The sequence below is a fragment of the Rattus norvegicus genome, chromosome X (genome assembly GCF_021556685.1).
Source record: "Rattus norvegicus strain SHRSP/BbbUtx chromosome X, alternate assembly SHRSP_T2T, whole genome shotgun sequence".
NCBI classification, from domain to species: domain Eukaryota; kingdom Metazoa; phylum Chordata; class Mammalia; order Rodentia; family Muridae; genus Rattus; species Rattus norvegicus.
The window spans coordinates 160784221-160810397 of NC_141554.1; the positions used below are offsets into that span (position 1 = coordinate 160784221).

General features: G+C 40.9%; 1 pseudogene; it reads left to right on the plus strand.

Annotated features, from left to right (window-relative positions):
- The first annotated feature begins 23640 nt into the window (after positions 1-23640).
- Positions 23641-25200, plus strand: LOC120099185 (protein Mis18-beta-like; annotated as a pseudogene).
- Positions 25201-26177: the final 977 nt, after the last annotated feature.

A 26177-nucleotide genomic window follows, 5' to 3' on the forward strand; every position in this document is an offset into this window, starting at 1 on the left:
AGTATAATTTTGTCAGTGATAAGACCATTTGGGCACAAAGAGAACTGTAATGAATTGTTATGAGCCAAGCAGTCTTTCATTCAAGGAAAGAAAGGAGAATTTGCTGGAATATTTGAAGAAAAGATGGACAAAAATAACAGAGTCTTATTCTTGAGGCAAAAGTCAGGAGAAAGTATAACCTGGCTAAAATTACAACCCATGACTTTGATTTTGTATGTACCATGTCCACAATAGAAAATGCATGTTTTCTAGTTCCAATTAAAAATTTACCAAAAATGGCATTCTATTTATTATTCCACAAAAGAAGTTGGACAATTCCTTAATTGTCTCAGCCTCACTCACTGGACTTGAAACAGAAGACACCACTGTTACAACTACTATGTCACTTAGTGGGCTTTGCCTCTGTCTTAGTTAGGATTTCTGTTGCTGTAATGAAGCACCATGACCGAAAAGCAAGTTGTGGAGGAGAGAGTTTATTTGGCTTACACTTCCATCATTGAAGGAAGTCACTGCAGGAATTTAAGCAGGGCAGGAACCTGGAGGCAGGAGCTGATGGTCATGGAGGGGTGATGCTTACTGATTTGCATGGTCAAGGCTTGCTCAGCCTGATTTCTTATAGAACCCAGGACCACCATCCCAGGGATGGCAACACCCACGATGGGCCCTCTTCCACTGATCACTAATTGAGAAAATATCTTATAGCTGAATCTCGCAGAGGCATTTTCTCAACTTAGTCTTATTTCTCTAGGATTAGTGTAGTTTGTGTCAAGTTGGCACACAATGAGCCAGTATAGCCCTTTTCTCATGATGTTACAGGATCTAAAAGTATGTTTGTTAAAGATTCTTCAGGTATATTAGCTTTTGTCTTCTCTACTGAAAGGAAAGTGCCTCCGCCAGGCGTGGTGGAACTAACTCTCTTCTGTCTCTGGACTCTTCTGCTTCAGACGGCCTACTTTCAAACCTGGGGCTTCATTCAGGGAAAATCCTCGTGCTGGGTTACCCTCACCTCTGACCTCTAGAAACATTAGATCTTAATAGTCCTTGTCTTGCTTGGCTTTGACAGGACATAGCCTCCAATTCTTCAACAGTACCTCTAGAAAAAGTGATGGGATATTATTTTTTGAGAACTAGCGTATCTGACAATGTTTCTATTCTGACTTTTGATGCCATTGATAATTTGGCTACTGTCATGAGTGCACTATGCCAGAAACATAGAAAATACATTTGTGTCTCTCCAAAATATCAAATTCTATCACACATACACAGAATTTATAATAACAATTTACAAAGGTTAGTTGTTTCAACTATAGCAATTTTTCATATTACACCTACCTTGTTAGCCTGGCTGAGGCAAATGTAGGTTCTTGTATTCCAATCTCAATTACTAATATTAACTCTCGTATCACAAATCACTCATCACATAGTAAATGCAGCTGCATATCTGCATGCATATATACTGTTTATAGAACAAATACAAGAGGCTACAGCTGGATTCAAGAGGTTTCAAAAGTGGGCTAAGAAAGAGTTTGTAATTGATAAAATAATGAATCAGACCATTGCAGGAGGGAGATATTGATGTTGGAGCTACTGGAGTCAGGGTTTGAGAACAAAGCTGTTCCAGTTTTCAGGTGAAAGTCTAAACCAGGGTCCAAGGATAGGAAATGGTGGATTCAGGTCCAAGTACAGATATGTGACCAGGTGAATGGTCTGGCAGCCATGTAGACTGTATGAATAGTGGGAGACTGAGCTGAGCTGAACTTCCAGAGACAGTCAGGGAATTGTCTACTTGTTGGTCTTGACATATACAGTAAGTATCAAGATAAGTTGATGTGGGGCCATGCCATCATATTATGAGGTGTACATTCATTATGGGTCTAAGGTGAGGGAACAATACCATTTCCTTGGTCTGCTGTGTCTAATAAGTCCTTGGGCCGCTTTCCCTGATAAGATTTTAATATGCCCAGTGTCCCCATAATCTCAGTTCTCCATTCGCTTACATAGTGGTTTCCTTTCTATTCTCAGTAAAAAGCCATTCATCATCCTGTGCCACATGGAGTTACCTGGCAAATGAAGCAGTTTCTGTGTACATCCAGGGGCTCCAGTCATTCTTATTCCCCAAAATGGAGTCAAAGGATACTTCTAAAATGGAGTTTCCTAAGGCAAGGCATAGCTTGAAAAACCCCCACATTTTTTATACAATGACTTAGAGTAGGGTATAGCCTGAGCCCAACAACCACCACTTTGTAAACTGAAGTGGAAAGTTAAGGGTTCTTTGGAAAGTCAGTTGTGTTGGATGGTGTTTTGCTGGGGCAAGCATGTGAAGGAGTGTTTTCCTGAGGTGGACACAGGTGAAAGGATGTTTTGTTAAAGCAAGCACATGAAAGAACATGTGATGAAGGATTCTTTGCTAACAACACACATGCATTGGTCTACCTTACATTGGATAGTTGAGCTCCATTTGTCATGACTCCGTAGAGAGAAATGCACCAAAAATCTTCTGGTGATGTGCTGGCAGCTTCTTGCTGCTCCATTGGACTCTGGCCAATTCACAGAGTGATGTCAGCTGATACAGACTCATGTAGAGTTTTGCTAATACAGACTCACATGCTGAGGCAAGACCCATGGAGGACATGTCATGTTTGGAGGGATATAAATAGGACAGTGACAGAGGCTTGGCAAAGAAATTCTCCTGGTGTCCCTAGTGGTCCTGATTTCTCCTGCTGACTCATGCTAATCTGGCTGAAGCCTGGTTGTTTTTCACACACACACACACACACACACACACACACACACACACACACACACCACATGACAAAATGAAAATGAAAATGAAAAAAAGACGTAAAAATCAGAGGATTTATTGAGAAGAGGTAGTGAGAGGGGGTAAGAGTGATAGAGATTAATGGGAGTAAAATGACCCAAATGTATACATGTATAATATTTTCAAATAATAATAAATAAGGAAAAAGAGAAATGAAGAGAAATGGAAGAAAGAGACAAGGCTGGGAAGAAGAAAAGTGGACAGGAATAGAAAGGGACTTTTCTTTTCTTCTTTTTTAAATTAATTTATTCTGTTGTGTATTGCATCCTGATTGCAGTTCCCCCTCCTTCCTCTCCTCCTAGTCCTCTTCCATTTCCCTTCAGAAAAGGGCGGTCCTTCCATGGATATCAACCAAACATGGCATATCAAATTACAATAAGACTAGGCACCTCTTCTCCTATTAAGGTTGCATGAGGCAACCTAGTAGGAAAACAAGGGTCCCCAAAGCAGGCAAACATGTCAGAAACAGCTCCTACTCCCACTGTTAGGAATCCCACAACACACCAAACTACACAACTATAATGTATATGCAGAGGGCCTAGGTCAATCCCATGCAGGCTCCCTGATTGTTCAGTTTCTGTGAGCCCCTATGAGTCTAGGATGATTGAGTCTTTGTTCTCCATTAATTTATTTATTTATTCACTTTACATCTGATAACAGCCCACCTGTAGCCCCCTCCTCACATAGCCCCTCCTGCTTGCCTTCTTATCTGAGATAGGGAGGCCCACCCTGGATACCAGCCTACCCTGGCATATCAAGTCACTGCAGGACTAGGAACAACCTCTCCCACTGAGGGCAGACAAAGTAGCGTAGTTAGGGGAAGGGGATCCACAAACAGGCAACAGATCAGGGATAACCCCAATCCAGTTGTAGGGGGACCCACATGAGGACAAAGCTGCACATCTGTTACATAAGTGAGTGTGTGTATGTGGGGTTGGTCCAGCCGGTGCTCACTCTTTGATTGGTGATTTAGCCCCTAAAGATCCAGGCTAGTTAACTCTGTTGTCGTTCTGTAGAGTCCCTATCTCCTTCAGGTCCCTCAATCTTCTCCCAAGTCTTCCACAAGACTCCTGGAGCTCTCTAATGTTTGGCTGTGGGTATCTGCATCTATTTCTACAGGTGGCTGGATGGAGCATCTCAGAAGACAGTTATGCTAGACTCCTGTGTGCAAGGATTCTGTGGATATTTTTGTGGTGTTCTTGACCTCTCTGGCTCCTGTAATCCCTCTTCCCCCTCTTCAGCAGGATTCTTCGAGCTCTGCCTAATGTTTGACTGTGGAGGTTTGCATCTTTAATGCCAATCTATGAGTATAGCAGAATAGCATTAGGAATCATTTAATTGACTTTCTCCACCATTTGTATTTGGTTCAACCATGGGTCTGTAGGCTATCCAGCCTCTGCTCCTGGCATTCCAGGCACTGTCAGGGGATCTGCTCCCTCTGGTGGCACAGGTTCTAAACTAGTCATTGGTTAGCCATTCCCACAATTTCTGTGCCACCTTTACCCTGCATCACATCATGCTGGGCTAGTTTTCAAAATATATAAAAGATCGTCACCGGGTTGGGGGATTTAGCTCAGTGGTAGAGCGCTTGCCTAGGAAGCGCAAGGCCCTGGGTTCGGTCTCCAGCTCCGGGAAAAAAAAAAAAAAAAAGATCGTCACCAACCACACATCTGACAGAGGGCTGATATCCAAAATATATAAAGAACTCAAAAAACTAGAAATCAACAAACCAAATAATCCAATTTAAAAATGGTGTACAGAGTTAAACAGAGGAATCTCTAATGACAAAAAAGCACTTAAAGAAATGTTCAACATTGTTAGCCATCAGGAAAATGCAAATCAAAACAACCCTGAGATTCCACCTCACACCAGTGAGAATGGCTAAGATCAAAAACTCAGGTGACAGCAGATGCTGGAGAGGATGTGGAGAAAGAGGAACACTCCTCCATTGTTGGTGGGGCTGCAGACTGGTACAACCATTCTGGAAATCAGTCTGGAGGTTCCTCAGAAAATTGGACATTGAACTGCCTGAGGACCCAGCTATACCTCTCTTGGGTATATACCCACAAGATGCCCCAACATATAAAAAAGACACGTGCTCCACTATGTTCATAGCAACTTTATTCATAATAGCCAAAAACTGGAAACAACTTAGATGAACCTTAACCAAAGAATGAATGAAGAAAGTATGGTACATTTGCAAAATGCAGTATTACTCAGCTATTGAAAATAATGACATAAAATTTGTAGGCAAATGGATGGACCTAGAAAAATATCTTTACTCTAATGTAAGTTCTAGTTATTGGTTATTAATCAGCATATCTATTCAAGCCCTAAAAATAAGTAGTCCCAGTTTTGTTTTATTATTTCTCTTCCTTCCTTTTTTTTTCTTGGTATAGTGTCTTACTGTGTAGCCCATAGTGGTCTTGAATTCAGTTTGAAGCACAGGCTGATCTCAAACTAAAAATAAATAAATAAATAAAAATCCCCCAACTAAATATAGTAGCACACATCTTTAACACCAGCACTCAAGAGGCAGAAGCTGGAAAATTTCTGTGAGTTCAAGGTCAGCCTGGTCTACATAGAGAAGTCCAGTCCATCTAGGGCAACACAATGAGACCCTGCTCCCCATAATGAACTCTCACAACTTAACAACAAAAACAATCCAAATTGGGCTGGAATGATGGCTTAGCCATCAAGAGCTATAGCTCTTCTTGCAGAAGACCTTCATTGCCCAGCAACCATATGGTGACTTAGAACTGTTGGGATCTACACTTCTGGGAGATATGATGAACTCTTCTGACCTATCACTGGCTACTCTTCCAGAGAACCTGGGCTTGATTCTTAGCACCCACATAGCAGTTCATGCTTGTCTGTAAATCTAGTTCCAGTGAGTCTGACACCATCTTCTGCCCCTTGCTGGTGCTTCATACCTGTGATACACATACATACAGGCAGGCAAAACACCCACAAACATAAAAATAAAATCTCGAAAAAAGTAGAAAGAATGACACAAAAATTCCATGCACTTCATTCTAAACTCAAGACAAAAGGCATTTCCTCCAAAATGAAGCAGAACTTCATTATTAGAAAACATTGGATTATCATAATATAGCCACAACATCTAGCTCCTGTCATATCTTACAGATACTCAGTAATAGTGATGCTTAAAAATTATTTCTGATTAAGTTTCCGTAACCTTCAAGACACGGTATGACACACCTATAATCCCAACATTTGGGAAGCTAAGGCAGGAAAAGCAGAGTTCCAGGTCAGCCTGAGCTATAGAAAGAAGGGAGAAAGGAAGGGAAGAGAGGGAGAAGGAAAAAAGAACAGAAGAAAGACAAATGACAGAGAAAAGAAGGAAGTCCCATATCTGGTGTTTCTAGGAGATGTATCTGTGTCAGTGTGATTCAAGTTTAACCCACACAACTCATAAATACAGTGTAGGTTTTTGTTGCTTTGAGGTATGGGCTCACTATGTTGCCCACAATAATCTTGAAATGTTGGGCTCAAGTAATCCTCTGCCTCAGCCATCCAAGTACCTGGAACTACAGGTGCTTGTCATCATACCTGGCTGACTTGCAGAGTTTTAGCCCGTGGGTAACTAACGTGCTGTGCCTATTAAAGTAACCACCTACATACTCCTTTCCTTTTGAAGCCTGGGAACTATACCTCTGATGGCTGGCTGCTTCACTGCACTTGGACACATGCTCAGTGCTTCCTTGGCTGAGATCACAGCCTACACAGGTTAGAAGTTTCCCCCAATGTCACTGGCCTCAGGCTACTCGATATCTAAGGAGAGCACTGGCATGGAAAGTTCTTACCAGGCACTTGGAGGGGCTGGGTGTTACAGTCTCCCACTCTCCTCTCTAGGAAGACTGCTACTAATGAGGTGATATACAGGGAAGATGGGAAAAGGTCTTATTTTCAGCCATTGAGTTGACTTCTAGGTTCTTTGTCTATAGAAGTCTGAGAGTCACTAGTCTTTCTGGTCCTCTGAAGTTTTTGGTTAATTACCTTTACATTTAGAAGTACAGAGCAAAAACCCTGATTCTAGAAGGGGGAGGGGGTGGAGGGATGGCTTAGTTGGTAAAGTGCTTATCTGAAAGAACAAACTGAGCTTCATTCCCAGAAGCTAATTAATAACAGCCAAGTGTGGCTGCTTGTTTTTGAAATTCCAGTGCTCAGGAGAAAGACAAACAGAACTCTGGAGTAAACTGGCCAGCCAATCTAACTTACTTGGAGAGTTCCAGGCCAAAAAGAGAGCCTCTGATCTCCACACAGATGAGCACACCTATACATATGAATATGCATGTACATTTATACAAACACAAAGTCCTGTTTCTGGGAATCTCAGTTATGTTCCAGAATATAAACATGACACAATCCCTTGGGACATTTATTTCCAGCTTAAAAACTGAGTCCAGACACTCGAGCCTCGCTGGAAAGGACTGTACCTGGTGCTGCTGACCACCCTGACAGCTGTCAATTCTCAGCCCTCACCAGCCGTGTACTAGCTGTTGGGGCTGAGAGCTGGGACCTAGAGGGAAATTCAGTCATGTTTGTCCTGGGTTCTATCAAGATAGGTGTGGGATAGGCTTGATTTCCATTACAAATGATGTAACATTGCATATGTTAGTACTCTTAACACTTCTTGGGACTGTGCCTCAGGGATCACAGTCCGTATAAGCTTAGAAGTTCTAAAAGCTAGTCATGACCTTGGTGGATAGGCTTGGATAGTGTCCAGGTTAGAATCCTCATGTTAAGACTACAATACCAAGCTGTTATGCTAGATGAAGCTGAGTTCTCCATGAAGTTCTAGGATTAGAACTATTAACAAAAAAAGAAGAAGTGGGGAATGAAGGATTAAAAATTAATAATAAGCCGCCTAGCTACCCAAAAAGAAGAGGTAGGGTCTGTGAGAACATGAACTTTTCACCCCTCCCTTGCTGTACAATGGTTCCCGGAACATTCTTGCATGAAAAGTTTCCTGGAACAGCCACAATGACCCATAGCCTCCGGCCACAATGGTTCAATGGCCCTGAAAATGTCACTACCCCTAATCACAATGTCACAAAGTCCTGGGTGTGTTGCCTAGTGTTACACATGACTAGCATATGGCCTAAATGTATGGGCAGTTTGTGGTTTTGGAATTCCCCTCCTCCCTCCCTCTTGATCCCCCTGGTTTGTGGTTTTTTCCTTTATAAGCTCTGTGAAAATTCAGGTCGGGGTCGAACTCCTCTACTCCCTGTGTAGTGTATGAGTCTCGACCCCAGCATGCTGGCCTGAGCTCTCGTTTCATCTCGCCTACAATAAATCTTCCTCGTGTGATTGCAAAAAAAAAAAAAAAAAAAAAAAAACAGGAGACCTAAGCTGGTGAGATGGCTTAACAGGTAAAGACACTTGTTGACAACCATGATGACCTGAGCTTGATCCTTGGGATATACATAGTGGATGGAGAGAACTGACTCCCATAAATTGTCCTCTAACTTCCACACATAGGCTATAGCACTCATGCATGCACACATACAAACAAACAAGTAAATAAATATAATAAAATATTTTTAAAAGTAATTCTGAGACCCTGTCTCCTTCTGTTACCCTGTCTCAAAAAAGAGAGATGGCTCAGTGGTTAAAAGCACTGCTGCATCTGGGTTCTTTCCAGCTTCTGGCTATTATAAATAAGACTGCTATGAACATAGTGGAGCACGTGTCTTTTTTATATGTTGGGGCATCTTGTGGGTATATGCCCAGGAGTGGTATAGCTGGATCCTCAGGTAGTGCAATGTCCAATTTTCTGAGGAACCTCCAGACTGATTTCCAGAGAGGTTGTACCAGTTTGCAATCCCACCAACAATGGAGGAGTCTTCCTCTTTCTCCACATCCTCACCAGCATCTGCTGTCACCTGACTTTTTGATCTTAGCCATTCTCACTGGTGTGAGGTAGCATCTCAGTGTTGTTTGATTTGCATTTCCCTGATTACTAAGGGTGTTGAACATTTCTTTAGGTACTTCTCAGCCATTCGATATTCCTCAGCTGAGAACTCTTTGTTTAGCTCTGCCCCAATTTTTTTTTTTGGTTCTTTTTTTCGGAGCTGGGGACCGAACCCAGGGCCTTGCGCTTCCTAGGCAAGCGCTCTGCCACTGAGCCAAATCCCCAACCCCCCCCCCCAATTTTTTAATAGGGTTATTTGATTCTCTGGAGTCTAACTTTGTCAGTTCTTTGTATATATTAGACATTAGCCCTCTATCACATGTAGGATTGGTAAAGACCTTTTCCCAATCTGTTGGTTGCAATTTTGTCTTTTGAGAGTGTCCTTTGTCTTACAGACACTTTGCAATTTTATGAAGTCTCGTTTGTCAATTCTTGGTCTTAGAGCATAAGCCATTGGTGTTCTGTTCAGGAAAATTTCCCCAGTGCCCATGTGTTCAAGGCTCTTTCTCACTTTTCCTTCTATTAGTTTGAATGCATCTGGTTTGATGTGGAGGTCCTTGATCCACTTGGACTTAAGCTTTGTACGTGGTGATAAGAATGGATTGATTTGTATTCTTCTACATGCTGACCTCCAGTTGAACCAGTACCATTTGCTGAAAAAATGCTATCTGGGTCTTCATTTCTATTGCACTGATCTACCTGCCTGTCTCTGTACCAATACCAGATAGTTTTTATCACCATTGCTCTGTAATACTGCTTGAGGTCAGGAATGGTGATTCCGCCAGATGCTGTTCAACAGAGGAATGGATACAGAACCACATGAACCTCAAGCAGAAAGAAGACCAAAGTGTGGTTGCTTCTGTCCTTCTTATAATGTTGTCTATAAATTGGCAGCTCAGTTCATAGGTTAGCAGGTATCAGTAGCTCAATCCATTCTCAAATACCTCACAGATACACCAACAGTCCAGTTTGGTAGAGTCAGAATAGCAAATATGAATCAATAGTAGTACTACCTAGTGGAGACAGCCAGGCCTCAGCCTTGGCCTAATTCAGTAGGAGGAATCAGGAGGGAGGCCAGGATAAGTTCTAGGCTGTGCCTCGTTCAGGGAAGCAAGATCAGTAAAGACATAAGACCCACAAATGTAGTATAGTTAACTCTGTAAGCAAGTCAAGCTCAGCGTCTTTCAGTGTCCATAGAGCCCTATTTATATACTCCAAACATCATGTGTACTCCATGGGTCTTGCCTCAGCACGTGAAAAGAAGTGGCAGGAAACTGTAGCACACTATCAGAAGTTTTTCTGGTGTGTTTCTCTCTTGTAGACAAGACAAATGCAGATCAACTACACAATGTAAGGCAGACCAATACATGTGTGTTCTTAGCAAAGAATCTTTCATCATCTGTGCTGTCAGGGGCTTGCCATTCTTCCTCCTGTGTCTGCTTCAGTGAAATGTTCCTTCATGAGTCTGCCATAGCCTTTCACCTGTGTCCACTTCAGGAAAACACTCCTTCAAATGTTTGCCCCAGCAAAACACCATTCAACACAACCAACTTTCCAAAGAACCCTCAAGTTTGCACTTCAATCCTGACTATTTTGTCATTCTTTCTTTCATTCAGAAGAACCCAAGAATTCTGGAAAAGACCATAAATGGGGTCAATATTGTAAGAGAAACTTTTGTATGTGTATGTAGAAAAATGTACAGTTTCTCTACCTGTCAGCTGACCAACTCAACACCCAAAGGCTAGCCATCTAGACCCAGTGTCAGGGGAAGGACTTTTGACCTTGGGTCATGTCTCCTTGGTTGTTCCCTGTAGACTGTTGCTTGGGAAGATGCTTCAGCTGAGAGAGAAGTTTTGTTTTCTCTGTTGGGGGCCAATGCTTGGGGTAGTTTGACTGATCATACTCATGAACAAGAGACTGCCAAACCATCAACAAGTAAACATGTCAGCCAAGGTGGAAGAAAGATTGCTGATCTGTCTATGACTCCAGAGAAACTTAAATTATAAAATCATTGTTAGAACACATGATCAGAGAGTATGCAACTAAAACAGAGAGTGGGATAATGGAGATATAGAAAAGTAGAAAATCTAATAACAACACTAATAGCATTTTGTTGGCTTTTGCTATTTTTTGTTGTACTCATCAAGTTCCTAACACATGCAATTTGTTGTGATTTCTTTTCTTGTTCTAAGTAAACCTACATGTTTGCAATTAATGTTGTGTTCTTTCTTTTCTTTTTTAAAAAGATTTATTTATTTATGTATTTATTTATTATAAGTACACTGTAGCTGTCTTCAGACACACCAGAAGAGGGCATCAGGTTCAGATCTCATTACAGATGGTTGTGAGCCACCATGTGGTTGCTGGGAATTGAACTCAGGACTTCTGGAAGAGCAGTCAGTGCTCTTAACCTCTGAGCCATCTCTCCAGCCTGTGTCCTTTTTTTCTGAAGATGGACATACACCTGTATGTTGCTTCCTACACAGTGTGAATCTTCCTTCCTGTGTACATGGTAACTTAGATACTGTAAATAAGTTAAAGAAGTTAGTTTGTGGATAAAATCAATGTTTTTGGTGTACAAAAGTAACTTCCAAATGCTTCAAAAAGAAGAGAAAAATATCATGTTATAGAATTTTTGGTTGTGATACTCTAATAAGTAAAATTAATAAGTAAAATTAAAATATTTATAAACAAGCATACAAAATCAACTATAAACCAGATGTAGTGGCTCACACTTATAATTCACCTGAGACTGAAGGATTGTCATGGGTTCTAGGCCAACTTGGGATACAGAATGAGACAACAGTAGCAAAAATGCCCAGCTACACTAATAGTTAAAGTCTAAACAGTAGCCCAGTTTCTTATGCACAGCTTTTCCATCAGAAATGGGACAAAATATATTTTTCTTTAGTTGCTCTATTGTCCAGGTCGCTAAGTCACAAAATAAGAAACAAAAAAAGTGCATGTTACTATTAGGTCAAAACTGAGTAGTCATGATGAAAAAGCTTCAGGGATTTCCATTATGTTAAAATCTATCACCAGTATTGAAAAGGCTATAACAACAGGACACAAATAAATGGGAAAGTGGAAAAAGCAAGAAGGAAATTCACTGACCCTAAGCATCTCAATTCTTATGAACCCACTGGGATAATGGTAGGAATGGACAATTCGTGACATTTCATGACTTTCCACCATTCTCATAACTCCATCAATGCTTAAGTCAAAAATTCATTGCAAACTGGTATAACCACTCTGGAAATCAGTCTGGAGGTTCCTCAGAAAATTGGACATTGCGCTACCTGAGGACCCAGCTATACCACTCCTGGGCATATACCCAAAAGATGCTCTCACATACAACAAAGATACATGTTCTGCTATGTTTATAGCAGCCTTATTTATAATAGCCAGAAGCTGGAAAGAACCCAGATGCCCTTCAACAGAGGAATGGATACAGAAAATGTGGTACATCTACACAATGGAGGACTACCCAGCTATCAAAAACAATGACTTCATGAAATTCATAGACAAATGGATGGAACTAGAAAATATCATCCTGCATGAAGTAACTCAGTCACATAAGTACACACATGGTAAGCACCACTGATAAGTGGATATTAGCCCAAAAGCTTGGAATACCTGTGATACAACTCACAGACCATATGAAGCTCAAGAAGAAGGACGATCAAAGTGTGGATGCTTCAGTCCTACTTAGAAGAGGGAACAAAATAATCATGGTAGGTAGAGGGTGGGAAGGACTTGGGAGGAAGAGAGGAGGGGGGTGGGAAAAGGGGTGCAGGATCAGGTGTGAGAGGAGATGGGGGAGATGTACAGAGGGTCAGGAAATTGATCAGAGGTGTGTAGCAATGAGAGATGGGGGACTTGGGGTAGCCAACAGAAAGTCCCAGACACCAAGAAAGCAAGAGGCCCCAAGACCCAACGGGGATAATGTTAGCTAAAATACCCAACAAAGGGGAGAAAGAACCTCCTGAGACCAATCAAAAGGTTAGGCACAGCCCCTGGTTGATGAATGGGGGCCACTCACCCTTCTTAAAAATTTTAACCCAGAATTGCTCCTGTCTAAAGGAAATACAGGGACAAAGAGTAGAGCAGAGACTGAAGGAAAGGCCATCCAGAGACTGCCCCACCTGGGGATCCATCCCATACGTAACCACCAAACCCAGTCACTCTTGCTGATGCCAAGAAGTGCTTGCTGACAGAAGCCTGATATGGATGTCTCCTGAGAGGCTCTGCCAGAGCCTTACTGATACAGATGAGGATGCTTGCAGCTAACATTGGACTGAGCACAGGGACCCCAATGGAGGAGTTAGAGAAAGGACTGAAGGAGCTGAAGGAGTTTACAATACCATAGGAAAAACAACAATATCAACCAACCAAATCCCACCAGAGCTCCCACGGACTAAACCACCAATCAAACAGTACACACGGAGGGACCCATGACTCCAGCCACATATGTAGCAGAGGATGGCCTTGTCCGACATCAATGGGAGGAGAGGCTCTTGGTCCTGTGAAGGCTTGATGCCCCAGTGTCAGGGAATGTCAGGGCAGGGAGGCAGGAGTTGGGTAGTGGGTGGGGAAGCACCCTCATATAAGCAGGGGGTGAGGGATAGGGGAGAGAGTTTGCAGAGGGGAAACCAGGAAGAAGGATGGCATTTTAAATCTAAATAAATAAAATAACCAATAAAAACTTTTACAAAAGAATTGGTTGCAAGAGTCTTTGTCACTGTATTCATCTCTGAGTGACAGAGACTTATTTTTGTGTCACAGTTTTAAGGGTTGGGGTGCTAGATCAGTCAGTAAAGTGCCTGCCATGTAAGCAGAATAATCTAAGTTCAATCCTAAAACCCATGTAAAAACGGAGTATGGTGGCATATGCTTGTATTCTCAGTACTGGACAGACAAAGAGAAGGGGATTCCTGTGGCTTGCTGGCCAGCCAGCCTCGTCTACTTGGCCAGTTTCAGGCCAGTGAGAGAGACCCTCTATCTCTAAAATAAAGGTATACAGTACTAAAGAAATGACAACCAGGATTGCTTTCTGTCCTCCACATACATGTGTACACACACACACACACACACACACACACACACACACACACACACATGCATAAATATCTAAACGTGTACAGCCATGCACACAGGAACATATGCATGTACGTGTACACACACAGAAAATTTTGGAGCTGGTGTAGCGGTAATATACAGGTAACATGCCCATAATCCAAACACTTGGGAGGCAGAAGCATGAGAATGGTTGCAAGTTTTAGGCTAGTCTGGTGTGCATAGAAAGTTCCAGCCAAAGTCAAGTTATATATAGCTGACTTAATAAAGTGTTTTAAAGAAAAGTAAGTTTTAGACTCCACTTACAAACTTGTGGTAATGATTTTACTTCACTTAGGAAAATAAAGCCAAGAAAATAATCAGAACTTCCAAGTTGTTTCAATATTGCTTTGTAAGGGAAGCCCATGAGGGACTGGAGAGGTGTATCAGTGGTTTAGAGGATTGGCTTCTCTTCCAGGGAACATGAGCTCAACTTCCAATACCCACATGGCAGCTCACAACATCTATAACTCCCGTTTCATGCATTCTTAGCACCATCTACACATCTTTTACTATATATCTATTACTGTATATGTATATATTTACATAACTTCTGCTCCCTTCTGGCTTCTGTGCAGGCACAAATGTGGTGCACAAACGTACATGCAGGCACATGAATTGATTTTTTAAGCTGATGAAATAAGCTAGAGATGCAACTCAACGGTAGACACTTGCCTAGAATGCATGAGGCCTTGATTCAATCCGCAATAGCTGAAGAAGTTCTGCAAATAAATTAAATTGCTTTCTTAACTTCCATTTTAAAGATAGCTTGATATCTTCTTTGCAATTTTATCTTTTTGCAGTTTGAAATCTAATGCAAATGATGTTTCAGGGATGGTTTTTTGCACAACTTTAGATATATTTGTTATTAATTTCTTACAGAAGTCTTTATTAAATGGGTCTTTGTAATACTTTTTTCATTCACAAAATAGCTAAAGTTATTTAACAAAGGAGTTGAACTAAATTAACTTTTAATGATGTCTTTAATATCATTTTCTTTTTATTTTTTTTTCGGAGCTGGGGACCGAACCCAGGGCCTTTCGCTTGCTAGGCAAGTGCTCTACCACTGAGCTAAATCCCCAACCCCAACCTTCCCATTTTAACCATCCAACAATGGCAGTAACTTATGTAGACCCACCCATTTTGTAAAGCAAGTAAAGGTTTGAAGTGTCCTATTTCTTTGTCAGTTGTTAAAATGGTAATTTTTAAAATGCATATAACTGTTTTGCCTTCATGTACATGTGTGCAATACCCTTTGAGGTCAGAAGAAGGCATTGAATCTCTGGAATTGCAGTTTTAGACCATTGTAAACATCCATGTGGGTAGTGAGAATGGAACCTGGGCCATTTAAAAGAGCAGCAAATATTCTTAACTCCTGAGCCATCTCTCCAGTCCCTCTCTGTCCAGCTTGGATTCATGATCTGTGATTATATTATCCTTCCATGTTGCCTTACCATTATTTTATCTTGTTTACTTTGACTAATCAATGAATAAATATTTACTTGGACAATATTAAAAGAATAAAAATACTTGTGTGTACTTTTCTTTTTGAGATAGGGTGTTATGTATAACAAGCTGGTCTTGTTTTTTTTGTTTTTTTTTTTGTTTTTTTTTGTTTTGTTTTGTTTTTTTTTCGGAGCTGGGGACCGAACCCAGGTCCTTGCGGTTGCTAGGCAAGCGCTCTACCACTGAGCCAAATCCCCAACCCCCAACAAGCTGGTCTTGAACTTACCCCTGCACTTCTTTTTTTCCAGCCTTCAGTTCCCAAGTGCTAGGATTACAGATGGGTGCCACCACACCTAGTTTATGTAGTTGTGGGGATCAAGCACATTGTGATATGTGATAAGCAAGCACTCAACCCCCTGAGCTACAGCTCAGCCCTAGTTTTCACTTATGCATTCTTAGCACCATCTACACATCTTTTACTATATATCTATTAGTGTATATGTATAAATGTACATAAATACATGTAATTGTGTATTAAGTTAAAAATATTTATAAAGCTTCTTACAATAGAGGTCTGAATGAGCAGAGCCCCTTTAAATAACTAACATAGAAGCTAAAAAGATGACTTAGTAGTTAAGAGCACTCACTGGCTGCTCTTCCAGAGGACCTGGGTTCAATTTCTAGCATCCATATAGTAGCTGACCACCATTTTAACTCTAGTTCTAGGACATGTGATGCCCTTTTCTGACATCCTTGGGCATGAGGTATACAGACATAGAAGAAGAAACACCTATACATATAAAATGAAAATGAAAGAAAAAAGTTTAAAAACCAATATAGAACTTGGGCATGGTAGTGAAATGGCTATAATTTCAGCATTGGGAAGGTAGAGGCAGGAGGATCAGAGGTTGGTTACATGGGGAATTTTGAAGCCAATTCAGACTACACTAGATCCTGTCTCAAAATAGCAAATGAATGAATCAGCAAGTGAGTGAATTATCAAGATATTTTAATTTCATCTTTTTTTATTCTGAGTTTCATTTCTTTTTCTTGTTTTTTAAATTATTTATTTACTTATTATTCTTATGTGCACTGGTGTTTTGCCTGCATGTATGTCTGTGTGAGAGTGTTGGATCTTCTGGAACTGGAGTTACAGAGAGTTGTGATCTACCATGTGGGTGCTGGGTATTGAACCTGAGTAGAGAGCAGACAGTGCTCTGAGTCATAACTATTGAACCATTATCTTCTACCCCAATATCTTTTCAATACCAGATATTTACCCAAACCCAGAGGGTTTTATTTTCACTACACAAGGAACTCACAGTACCTCCGTTCTGTCAATAGAGATGCCTGAAAAACATGGACATACATACATATACACATATACATATGTATATATATTTATATGTGTGTATAAATAAATATGTGAACTATTGCCACTTATAAGAAAAAAGGCATCAAACTAAACAACGGCTAAAGTTTCACTTTCTGGAGGATCTAATTCTTACTCAATTTTCAATTATCATCTTACTGTCGCTTCTGGTAAAATATTGTGAGTCTGTGCACTGCCAGAGCCAGGATTTTATTTGTGGAATCCAGATCAAATGTAGGTATCTTTCTCTATGGACCTCCACTTTATTTTTTATTGTTTTAATATTTTTATTGTTAGTTTTTATGTGTGTTTTGTCTACATATATGTTTGTGAACCATGTATGTACTTAGCAGAGGCCAGAAGAGGGAAATGACTACAGTTATAGATGGTCGTGAGCCATCAAGTAGATGCTGGAAATCAAACTCATATCTTATGGAAGAATAGGCCATTCTCTTAACCGCTAAACCATCTCTCTAGCCACTCTGCCTTATTTTTTTTTAAGGTAGGAGGCTCTCACTAAACCTAGAGTTCTCTTTTCATATGGAGTTTTACATGCATGTGACATCACTCCAGTTGGGTGCTGTGAACTCAGGGACTCATACTCACACAGCAAGCACTTACCATTGACCCATCCCTCTAGCATCCCATATCTTTTTTAATCAAAAAATAGTCTCACTGCATAACCCTAGATATCCTAGAACTCTATGTAGAGATCAGGCTGACCTGGAACTCACAGACATCTACCTGCTTCTGCTTCGTGAGTACTGGGATTAAAGATGAGCCTAGACTCCTTTTATTTTTTAAAATAAAAAAGCAATGAGAAAAAAATAAATTTCTGGGTTCAGGAAACAGTAGGAATACAACAAAAATCCTAACATTTCGTATTCTTCTAAAAGCATAAAAAATACAAGGAGAAAACAAATGTTTTTCTCTCTCCAAGTACCCGACAATCTACAATTTTCAGGAACGCAGGATGCATACAACTGGCAAACTCCAGATCAGGATGCGGAGCCCAGGAAACCAGAAAAACCAACTACTCCACGACACCAGGGTGTGGCAAGGCAGTGGGAAAGTACTAAGGGTCTCAGAGATTACTAGGACGAACTAACTTGGACCCAGTACAGCAGGACACTGCCCAACTGTACTTGAAAACACCAGCTGAGATGAGGCCCCCAACACATATACAGCAGAGGACTCCCAGGTCTGGGTTCAGTTGGAGAAGATGCACCTAACCCTGAGAGACTGGAGGCCCCAGGAAGTTTAGAGGTCTGATGGGGTGGGGACATCCTTGGGGAGACATCACGGGGTGGGGTGGGGAGGAGAGGTATGGGATGTGGAACAGTTGGAGGGTGGACTAGGAGGGGAATAAAATCCGAAGTGCAAAAATAAATAAATAAATAAATAAATAAATAAATAAATAAATAAATAAATAAATAAATAAATAAATAAATATTTTTTAAAAAAAGAAAGAAAAGAAAACACCTGCGTGCAGATGAGCTTAGGTCCAGTCAAATGGCTCAGAGAAGCAAAAGTGAAGAAAATATGGGTGGTCATGGTATGAAAGCCCAAGAGGCGCTGAGACCAGGAGAGGGCGCCCGAGAACCGAAGCAGCTGCAGATCTCTTGAGTTCCCCAGGGTGTTGCCTGTGCTAAGGCATCTAGGAGACCAAAAGTATTCAAATACCAGCAGCGAGAACAAAAGCAAAAAAAAAAAAAAATAGTTAAAGTGCTGTATTTGCACAAAGGAGAAAAAAAGCCCATAAAGTAAGCAGTCTAAGCAGTAACAAACAGAAGGTCACCAGCAATGGCTTTAAATGTTCTCAGTGACTCACTGTTCTTGAGTTCATGGATTTTTTTTTAATTTATTTAAAGATTTATTTTAATTATTAATAAAAATTTTATTTGTTTTACATCCTGATTGTAGCTTCCCCTCCCTCCTCTCTTCCCAGTCCCTCACTCTCACCTTCCCTCACCATAATCTACCCTTCCTACTCCTCAGAAAAGGGGAGTTATACCATGGATATATCAACCAGCCTTGGCATAACAAGTTGCAGTAAGACTAGACGCATCTTCTCCCATTGAGGGTAGACAAGACAGCCCAGTAGTGGGAAATAGTTCCAATGGCAGGTAACAGAGTCAGAGACAGCCACTACTCCAGTTGTTAGAAGTTCCACATGAACAGTAAGTTGCACATTTGTTACATATATGCAGAGGGCCTCTGTCCATCCCATGCATGCTCACTGGTTAGTGCATCAGTCTCTGTGAGCCCCTATGAACTCAGGTTAGTTAGTTCTGTAGGTTTTCTTGGGGTCTCCTTGACCCCTCTGGCTCCTTCAATCCTTCCTCCCCCTCTTACACAGGATTGTCCAAGTTCCACTTTATATTTGGCTGTTGATCTCTGCATCTGTTTCCATCAGTTGCTAGATGAAGCCTCTCTGATGAACATTATGCTAGGCTCCTGTCTGCAAATACAGCAGATATAGCACTAACAGTGTTTCATGGCATGAGTCTTAAACAGTCATCGGTTGTCCCCTCCCTCAAATTCTGCTCCATCTTTTACCTCTGCTCAACTTGTAGGCAGGAGAAATTGTGGGTCTAAGGCTTTGTTGGCGAGTTGGGTCCCAATCTCTCCATTGGAAGTCTTGCCTGGTTGCAGGAGATGGCTGGTTCAGTCTCCATGTCTCCCATTGTTAGGAATCTTAGCTAGGGTCACCCTCATAGATTCTTGGGAGTTTCCAGTGTCCTAGGTCTCTGCCTGGTCCCAGAGAGTCCCCACTATCAAAGAATGGATAAAAAAGGTGGTACATTTACACAATAGAGTATTGCTCAGCCATTAATAACAATAACATTATGAAATGTACAGGCAAATGGATGGAACTAGAAAATATCATCCTGAGTGAGGTAACCCAGACCCAGAAAGACGACATGTTATGCACTCATTGATAAGTGGATATTAGTCATAAAGTACAGGATAACCATGCTATAATCCACAGACCCAAAGAAGCTAAGTAACCAGGAGGGCACAAGGGAGGACTCTTGAATGTCACTCAGAAGCAGAAATAGATTAGATATTGAAGTGGATGGAGAGAGGTGACTGGGTGGGGAAAGGTTGAAGATAAGAATAGAAGGGATGAGGTGGGGGATGTAAGGAGAGTGTACTGAAAGAGACAAGTAGATTGGGGAGTTGATATTCTTCATGGATTCTCTGTGTTTAAATCAATTCTTGCTATATGACTTTTTTGTTCTGTTTTGAGTGTGGGTGCCACGCAGCCCAGGATGGCTTCAAACTCACTATGTAATACTGGTTCAGGCCAGAGGAGACTATCAGGTTCCCTGAAACTGGAATTATAGATGTTTAAGAGCTAACATATGTTTACTGGGAACTGAACCCTAGACCACTGAAAAAGCAACAAGTGCTCTTAACAACTGAACCATGTTTCTAATCCCTATAAATTATTATTTTTTGGTTCTTTTTTTTCGGAGCTGGGGATCGAACCCAGGGCCTTGCGCTTCCTAGGCAAGCGCTCTACCACTGAGCTAAATCCCCAACCCCAATTATTTTTGATATATAATTTGTCATGTTGGCCAGTGGATATGCATTCCCAAGGGACTTTTGTGTTCTTGCCATCAGTTCTAATGCAACCAAGATGCTTGCAGCTCACCACACATTTGTTTTAACAGACAGTACTAGGAAATGTGAATCTAGTAAAGCAATTCACAAACACATTTTTAAACATGAGTTCCTATTAAAATGTCCAATTTCCAGTTTTTATTAGATTTCTTTCCTTTTTACACTGAAAACCAGGATCTGTGGAAATCATTTCTTATTTTCATTGGCTTACAATGTGAAAGCTTGAAAACAATACATATATGAAAGGGGGAAGACTTCTCTGGGTACAGTAGCTGCTCCCACCTGAGAATTCAGAAGAGATCATCCACACTTTGGTCGTCCTTCTTCTTTAACTTCATGTGCTCTGTGGATTTTATCTTGGGCAATTCAAGCTTTTGGGCTAATATCCACTTATCAGTGAGTACATACCAAGCATGTTTTCCTGTGATTGGGTTACCTCACTCAGGATGATATTTTCTAGTTCATTCCATTTGCCTATGAATTTCATGAAGTCATTGTTTTTGATAGCTGAGTAGTACTCTATTGTGTAGATGTACCACATTTTCTGTATCCATTCCTCTGTTGAAGGGCATCTGGGTTCTTTCCAGCTTCTGGCTATTATAAATAAGGCTGCTATGAACATAGTGGAGCATGTGTCTTTGTTATATGTTGGGGAAGCTTTTGGGTATATGCCCAAGAGAGGTATAGCTGGGTCCTCAGGTCCAATTTTCTGAGGAACCGCTAGACTGGTTTCCACAGTGGTTGTTACCAAGCACAAGGTAGTTAGAAGTGACTCACCTGACCCTACCCAGCTTTAAGTTCATAACCAAATATAGTGCAATGCATTTTGTATTTGGTCTGGCAAAAACATGGCTCACACTCTCAGATTTATATTTATCTACTGGTAAAAATGAGAATAGTTGAACCTGGCAAATATTAGTGTCATTATTGTAGACCCACCCTCCCTACCTCCTTGCTGAAGGATCCTGTCTTTGTTCCCCAACTGTTAAATTCAGTAGTGAGGATTCTAACTTCATCAATGAAATAACCTACTAATGGAGTCAAAATTTGATAGAATTCTTGGGAGATTACCAAAAATATGTTGGTGAAAATGAGTTGCTAGGTATGTACCTTCAAAGGGTATCTTGTCCCTAGGCCTTTCGTTTTTCTCTGATTACCAGCTGCCATCAACTCCTATAGGTGCCTACCTCCATGACGTGTTTGCCCTGATCCAAGCCTACAGGAGACTGAGCCCATCCACCAAGGGCTAAAGCCTGCCTTCCTTATAAATTTTTAAGGGTATTTTTAACATCAATAAAATCTCTGATTCTCATGTGACTTTTCCTTAAGGAGACATGAAGAAATGTCTACTCACTCCAGATAAAGAAGGCACTGACAGACCAAAGAAAGTGTTACATCTTGGGAAATAAGTGAGTTCATTGGGTTATTCCCAGGAATGTGGGTGACTCAAAGAGAGCTACACTAGTGGAAAGCCCCTGGGCAATTTGTGGGCAGCTACACCACTAAAGAGTCCCACCAATAACATAGGTGACTCACAGGAAGCTGTAGCACTAAAAAATGCCACCCACAGCATGCACAATTCATAAAAATCTATACCACTAGTCCCTTCAACCTTCCATCTCCCACACAGGACCTGTGAGCCCCATGATCTGCCTGTTTCTCTCTTCATTAGTGAAGGTTGTTTTGGGGTCATTCACAGCTATTCTGATTCAATATTGCAATTGCCATGTCCATACAGTACTAATATACTCCTATCAGAGGCTTCAGTGCCAAATGTTTGATGACTTTTTTTTCTCAACCTTTTCCCTTGCCTTCTTTCACATCCACCATGGGCTGTGGGAGGCTTAGGCTTTTTGTTTGTTTGTTTGTTTGTTTGTTTGTTTTGGGGGGATTTTTGTCAACTTGACACAAGGTAGGGTCATCTGGGAAGAGGGAACCTCAACCAAGTAAATGCCTCCATTAGTCTGTGGGGACATTTTCTTGATTATTTATTGATGTCAGAGAGCCCAGCTCACTTTAAGAAATGCCACCCTGGGTAGGTGATTCTGAGTGTTATAAGAAATAAAGGTAAGGGACCAGGGAAATGACTCAGCAAGTAGAGGCACCTACTGTCAAAACTGACAATCTGAGTTCAATTCCTAGGAGCTAGCTACATGGTAGAAGGAGAGAACTGACTCCCACACATTGTCCTCTGACCTCTGCATACACAAAAATATTAAAATATAATTTAAAGAAGGCAGGCGAGCTATGGGGAGCAAGATAGTAAGCAGTGTTCTTCCTTGGTCTCTGTTTCAGTTCCTGCTTCCAAGTTCCTACTTGAGTTCCTGCCATGACTTCCCTCCATGATGGACTGTGATATGGAACTATAAGCCAAATAAATACTTTAGTTTACAAGTTACTTTTGGTCAGTATTTTGGGACACAACAGAGCAGCTAACTAGGACAGGCTGAGATGCGGTTGACAGTATAATGAAGAGTCTAAAGATGTTTTAATATTTAATTGTCATCAAATGAACACAATATAAACTTTACCATGTTAAACATTTCTAACCGTGTAGTTCTGTGGTGTCACATATGTGCACATAGTTATGAAACATCACAACCCTCTATCACCAGAGCCTAAACATCTTGCCAAATAAGACTCTGGTCCCATGAACCACTAACCCCATGCTGTTCTCTCTAGGCCCTGGCATCCATCCTTCCTTATTTTTATGAGTTTGGCTACTCAAGGGACTACTAGTAAATGGAATCAAATTGGAACTGAGTTTGAAAAATTATCCCTTTTAAAACATTTATAAACTAAACAAGAGATAGTAATCAACGGGGAATTCTGTACAATCTAAAGGCTTGATTCTGCACTAGATTGCAAAAATAAATCTGGTTTGGAATGTGACACTTTTTCAAGCAAAAAAAAAAATGTCGGGGGTTGGGGATTTAGCTCAGTGGTAGAGCGCTTGCCTAGCGAGCGCAAGGCCCTGGGTTCGGTCCCCAGCTCCGGAAAAAAAAAAAAAAAAAAGAAAGAAAAAAGAAAAAAAAATGTCGAAAAACTAAATCTCCAGCACCAGTATAAAAAGGCTGGCATGGTAGTGCCCAGCACTGAAAAGGTCAGAGGATCCAGAGGCTTTTTTCATTAATTTTTATTACATGTATATTCCTAAATATAACCTGCTCAGTCTGTATGTTACTTGAATGGCATAACCAGTTTTCATGTTCTTCCCTAGGGAAGACTGTTTCTCTTACTCTCAATGTTGCTTAGTGTCCTTTAGTTCTTTGTCAGGGAGACCAAGGGTATAGCTTGATAGTAGAATGCTAGCCCAGCATGCATAAGTTGCACCCCAGCCTCAATATCCTTTTCAACTTCAGCCTGAGTCAGAAAGGCAACAGAATTTTTGTGTGTGGAGGGAGAAAGCTGAAATTGTGGGTTAGCAAAAGATGCTCCTATATATAATAAGGACACATGCTCCACTATGTTCATAGCAGCCTTATTTATAATAGCCAGAAGCTGGAAAGAACACAGATGCCCTTCAACAGAGGAATGGATACAGAAAATGTGGTATATCTACACAATGGAGTACTACTCAGCTATCAAAAACAATGACTTTATGAAATTCATAGGCATCCTGAGTGAGGTAACCCAACCACAGAAAAGCACTCATGGTATGCACTCACTGATAAGTGGATATTAGCCCAAATGCTCAAATTACCGAAGATGCAATCCTCAGACCACATGAAGCTCAAGAAGAAGGACGACCAAAGTGTGATGCTTCAGTCCTTCTTAAAAGAGGAAACAAAAAATATCCATAGGAGGGGATATGGAGACAAAGTTTGGAGCAGAAACTGAAGGAAAGGCCATCTAGAGCCTGCCCCACCTGTGAATTCAGTATATATATATATATATATATATATATATATATATATATATATATATATATATATATATATATATATATGCACTTCTTGGCATCAGCAATATTGTCTGGGTTTGGTGACTGTATATATGATTCGAAGAAGTGCATGCCGACAGGAAACTGATATAGCTGTCTCCTGAGAGGCTCTGCCAGAGCATGACAAATACAGAGGCAAATGCTCGCAGCCAACCATTGAACTGAGAATGGGGTCCCCATTGGAGGAGTTAGAGAAGGGATTGAAGGAGCTGAAGGGCCTTGCAATCCCATAGGAAGAACAACAATGCCAACCAACCAGAGTTCCCAGGGACTAAGTCCCTTACAGCTGGTTCTCATTGAAGCATTTTCTCAACTGAGGCTCCTTCCTCTCTGATGACTCTAACTTTTGTCAAGTTGACACACAAATCTACTAGTACTTGTTATTGCTTGTTTATGTTGTTTGGAGGGTTTCATTCCTTCTCACCTCACCATAGCCTTTACTTTCTGATTTCCTTGCCCTGTTCTCCACCCTGCTTATTGTAACTTCCTTTAAGAAGGCACAATGGGGGGGGGGGGCAGATGGCAACTTGCTCTCGCCACCGTCTCCCTGTCGTCAAGACCCAGTTTTGAGTCACGAACAATGTTGTTTTGTTAGAGCCCCTTTTGGTTGGCATAGAAGGTTCTCTCAAATCCAGCACATACAACCTTTTATTCTGTAATTCCTGTGGGGCTCCTGTTGGTTTCCATTTATATTCTACCCATACTGCTCTCGCTGCCTTGAGAGGCCATTTCTGCCTTTCTTGTGATAAAATGCTGTGTTATCTGTTAAAAACAAAGGCCATAGTAAACACATCAGAGATGGGTATTCCCAATGTACCTTTACCAGAAAAGATTGCAGAGCAGAAAGAGAAGATAATGGTAGTGCACACTTGTTTCAACTCACTGACGAAGATTCTGAAGGGAAAACTCCTCATCAGTCTAACCAAGAAAACTGAACAAGCAAGGAAACAGCACAATCTTGGGCTTCACAGAATGATCAAAGATCTTGCAACATGTGACTCTATTACTTTAAATTTATTTTAGTACATTGATTACATAATGCCTATCTCTGAAAATATATTTCACTACTAATAACCAATTAGCATGCAGTGTCACTTGTGTCCACTGATGAAAAAAATGAACAGTTGGCCTGGATAAAGAGATGGAGTTAATAGAGATGGTATTTCTACATGCCAGTGACATAATGATAAATACTTGTATTTGTTTTGAGACAGGGTCTTTCTCTATAGCTTTGTCTGCCCTGGAACTTTCTATGTAGACCACGGTAGCTTTAAACTTACAGAGATCCACATGTGTCTGTTTCCTCTGCTAGAATTAAGGAAGAATGTCATTGAGAAATCATTTTTTGCTTATGTAAAATAGATATGTACATTGGAAGGTGGTGGTGCGTGCTTTTAACCCAACACTCAGGAGGCAGAAGTGGGTGGATCTTTCAATTCAAGGCCAGTGTGATCTACGGAGTAAGTTCTAGGACAGCCAGGTCTACACAGAGAAACCCTGTCTGGAACAAAACAACAACAAATATATATTGTAATAAGTAACAGTTAATAAATAGAATACAATGCACAATTTAAAAAAAGAAGGCAAGATCCTCCACTTCTGTGAAACAAATATTAAATATAGTACTCTGTCATCGTGATACAGGCACGACTACTTTGCTTAAGATCACAAAAGTGAATGTGGTAACAGCCAGAAAACCAGGGCCTTACAAGGCTTGTAGCAGTTTGGGTGAAATAACTGGTTCAAGGTGAGAATTTTGGATGACTGAAGAAGCAGGTTGTGGGAATTCACACCAGGTACCAGAAGCATGTTGTCAGGTTCTGAGATGAGCCATGCAGAAAACTCACAAAAATAATGAAATGATCCAATCTTCACCTTTTTGTTTTTTGAAGTAGCTCAGGCATTGCCTTGA